This window comes from Bidens hawaiensis, unplaced genomic scaffold (assembly GCF_021521415.1).
Source record: "Bidens hawaiensis isolate Kalapana, Puna unplaced genomic scaffold, B.hawaiensis_p1.1 tig00008141_1, whole genome shotgun sequence".
In the NCBI taxonomy this organism is placed as follows: Eukaryota; Viridiplantae; Streptophyta; class Magnoliopsida; order Asterales; family Asteraceae; genus Bidens; species Bidens hawaiensis.
In genome coordinates, this window is record NW_027491579.1 from 733,606 (window position 1) to 737,844 (window position 4,239).

Consider the following 4,239-nt stretch of genomic DNA (forward strand, 5'->3'; position numbering starts at 1 on the left):
TTCACTTAAAGAAAATAAATTATTATAAGATAAATACAAGTAATTAGATAGTAAGTATAATTGCTTTGTATTGTGCATCCGACATTGGTGCCCCTCTATCTTAACTCTTTAAGGGATAAGAGGACAATCCCAATAACAAGGTATTAGGTGGATTTAATAAGTGTATTTAATGAACAGTCATGAAAAAGACAACCATATTTGGTCTACACTTCTATATAAGTCTATAACACTTTAGTTTAGACATTGTATGTTATACTAATATTTAAGGCAGGATATATGTTCGCAACGTTAACACCCATCATTCCCACATGCATATGCCACATAGGTTACGGATGGGCTCCTACACTCTTTGTTGGAGGAAGTCTTACTTAAATTGTTGGACAAGACACGATGACTTCAAAAATCTATTAAATCAGTCATTGTGTGTTACTATAATAGCTTTGCTTTAGTGATGGATCAACTAATTAAGTCCTCTTGTGAAATGTTGTATGCCTAAAAGTAGACGTAAAAATTTCAACCATGCATGTCTGTTACGGCGTAACACAAAAAAATTAAACCGAACCGTAACACATAAAAAAGAATAACTAAGTCGACTTAAGACTAACGTGTCGTAACAACCTATCTTTATCTACGTTTCGATAAAAGTTTTGTTAAAAATGTCTCAAATACGAGTTCTTTTTTTATTAATTTTCTTTTCTAATTCGATAAAGTTTTGTTAAATATTGAACGAGTCAAGGGATCAAAGTAGAAACATTTGTTTATAAAAAAAATTGTTAATTTGATAGCTATATCATATATGTGAACAGAAATGAAAGAGAGAAAAGGTATATTGTGATTATGTGTTTAAAAAATAAAATGAAATAAAATAAAAATAGAATAGGGTCGAGGGGTGAGCTGGTGATTTGTATGTGTTAGACACGTTTTTTTTTATTAGAAAAAAAGATGAATTATTAGAAATAGACAAGCTTAATCAGGCCCCACACGTTACCAAATCCACCGTTATTTTATATTCTTCATGCAACATCATGATTATGTGAGTTTTATTTTATTTCTTAAGTTGACCCATTGACGTCTTATAACTAACCTCACTCCTTATAATATTTATTTAAATTAAGATGAGCTTAATCATCCAATTTTGTTGCACGCTTTATAAATACAACTGGTACTTGCATACTATTCCTATATGATTGATCAAAGACTTTAGAGGGTGAAAGAAGGCAACAAAACTAAGAAATGAAAGGGTTTTGCTCGGTTTTGGTTTTATTAGTGATTTTTGGTTAGGTTAAAGCTGATTTACAGTTGGGGTTTTATGCGAGTTCGTGCCCGAAGGCTGAAAAGATTGTGCAAGACTATGTGAATGAGCATATCCCGAACGCCCCATCGCTTGCAGCTGCTCTTATCAGAATGCATTTTCATGATTGTTTCGTCAGGGTTCGTTTCATTTCTAACTTTTTTTTTCAAGTCATTTCTCATGCCATTTTTAAATATCATTTGGATTGGTTGGACCAGAACCGGGCATTTAAACATATTTTTAACCGTTTCATGTCGGATCAGTCAACTGGTTAAGCATTGGACCGGTGGAACCTTACCGTTGGTTGTATCACATGTTATCAATTTTTTTTATAACTTTATATCTTAATTATGAATCATTTATTACTCTAGGCTTTATTTTTTTGAAGTGTTGATATATTTTATTAAATTGAAAGCTCATATCATTTTGTCTTGTATTTTTTTTTCATATACATATATATACACATGCATATACATGTGTGCGAGCGTGTATTAAAAGGATTAAAAACATACATAGCGATGTTAGCATGCGGATGGTACACAAGATTAAATATTTGTTGCATAATTATACTTATAATTTGGGTAACATTGTTGAGTAACAATAGGAGGAATGAAATTACCCATCTGCCTCATATCACGTTATGTTGCCTTCGTGATAGGTCTAACTTTATATTATTTATGACGTTATTCTATTTTTAAATCTCATCATACCCGTAAACTGGTAACCGGTAAGACAATCGATTATGGTGTCCGATTATGAAAACGTTGTCTTTTACGAGTACATGCAACTTCAATAAAGTTACTATTTGACTATGTTTAGAGTTTAGATACTCCAAGTTTGGCTAGAGATAAGTTTGCGATTATTTGACGTATCCAAAATGTTGCATCGATATGGAAAGGTCGGTAGGTACTTATGGTTATTTATTTAAGCCTCTTATCCTTAACGAAACACTAATGTTTTTTTTATAGGGTTGTGATGGATCAGTACTCTTGAATGTTACTTCAAGCTCAGGGAATCAAACAGAGAGAGTGGCAACTCCGAACCGAACAGTAAGAGGGTTTGATTTCATTGATCGATTGAAGAGTTTAGTGGAAGCAGAATGCCCGGGCATTGTTTCTTGCGCAGATATTATTGCTCTTGCTGCTAGAGACTCTATTGTTATCACTGTAAGAATAAATGTTGTGATAATATGATATACTAATTAGAATAAATGTTTTGGTTCTGATTTATTTTATTTTGTTGCTTCTGGTTGTGTTAAAGGGAGGCCCTTCTTGGAGAGTCCCCACCGGTCGAAGAGACGGGTAGTTTTCGAATGCGTCCGAGGCGACAAACCAAATCCCGGCTCCAACTGATAATATCACTATTCTCATACAAAAGTTTGCAAATAAAAGTCTTGATTTGAAGGATCTTGTTTTGCTTTCAGGTACATTATTGAATGTAGATTATTCTACTATATAAAGGGTTCTAATATATTAATTTATGATGTTATTTGAAGACTTATTGGCTAAATTTATGATAAGTACTAGTTTAAATTCTCATATATTAACTTATGATGTTATATTTTTAGGTGCTCATACTATTGGTATCTCACATTGCCCGTCGTTCTCACTCAAACCGTCTATACAACTTCACGGGTGTTGGAGATCGAGACCCAACACTTGATAGCGAATATGCTGACAATCTTAGATCAAGAAAATGTCGGACACAAAATGACAATACAACAAAAGTAGAGATGGATCCTGGAAGCCGTAAGACTTTTGATCTTAGCTACTACACGTTGTTGCTAAAACGTAGGGGCTTATTCGAGTCTGATTCGGCTTTGACTAGAAACACCAACACGTTGGCATTCATAAACCAACTCCTTCAAGGATCGCTTCAGAATTTCTTCAGTGAATTTGCGTTATCGATGGAGAAAATGGGTCAGATTGAAGTGAAAACCGGAACCTCTGGTGAAATTAGAAGGAATTGTGATGTCGTAAATAGCTAATGACTTCATCTTTAGTCATATAATGTTTGTTTGTTTTTCCTTTTTTTTTGTTTCATTTTATTTTCAATTTTGAGTGGTTAGTTTGGTGTGATAAAAAAATAGATAAAGACGTGATTGTGTGTTTATCTACCGGATATGAGGATTCGAAATGATGTTTGTATAATATAAAAAGCTAAAGAATCGAATAAAACGGTATGAACATGAAATTGTTTTTGTATTATTCTTTTCTTTTGTTATTTAATTAAACATTTATTTTCTTTTATTTATAAATGCTTTAACATATATAGTATTTTTTTATATTCTAATATGCTTTAACATTTGCATCTCACTGGTTTTCGGACGGAGGCAGAATGAGTCCCCGAATAAAAATTTGAATTGGTTGAATCCATGAGGTTTCAAATATGAACCATTTGAGTCCCTGATGTTAACTAAAAATGTGCAATTACTAGTTTACCATTTTTTATGATTCATATGAGTCCTTATGGTTAACCGATTGCTCAGTTTTAGTTCCTCTTTAAAAATTACCTTTAAATTAAATAATTAACCACCAAACTATAACAAATCAAAACCATAATCAACCAACCAAACCATAATCAACCAAAAAAAATGAACCGAACTTTTTTTTAACAAAAATAAAAGAACCGAACTTTCTTTTAATAAACATTAAACGAACTAGACTAATTTAAAAAAAATAACTGAACCAAACTTTTTTTAACAAAAATACGAACCGAACTATTTTTTAACAAAATAAACGAACCAAACTACTTTTTAACAAAAATAAACAAACCAAATTACATTTTTCAACAAAAATAAACGACCGAACTACCTTTTTAACAAAAATAAACGAACTACCTTTTTACTAAACTAAACGCATAAGTTACAACGATATTTTTGATAAAAATAAGTTCGGTTAGATTATTTTTGTTTAAAAAATTTTGTTTAATTTATTTTTGTTAAAAAT

At 31.6% G+C, this 4,239-nt stretch overlaps 1 pseudogene across 1 annotated transcript; it reads left to right on the top strand.

Annotated features, from left to right (window-relative positions):
- Positions 1 to 1,218: 1,218 nt before the first annotated feature.
- Positions 1,219 to 3,367, top strand: LOC143637191 (peroxidase 3-like; annotated as a pseudogene). Its single transcript, XR_013154385.1, has 4 exons — positions 1,219 to 1,431; positions 2,260 to 2,457; positions 2,552 to 2,714; positions 2,859 to 3,367. The product of XR_013154385.1 is annotated as a peroxidase 3-like (transcript).
- The last annotated feature ends 872 nt before the right edge of the window (positions 3,368 to 4,239 follow it).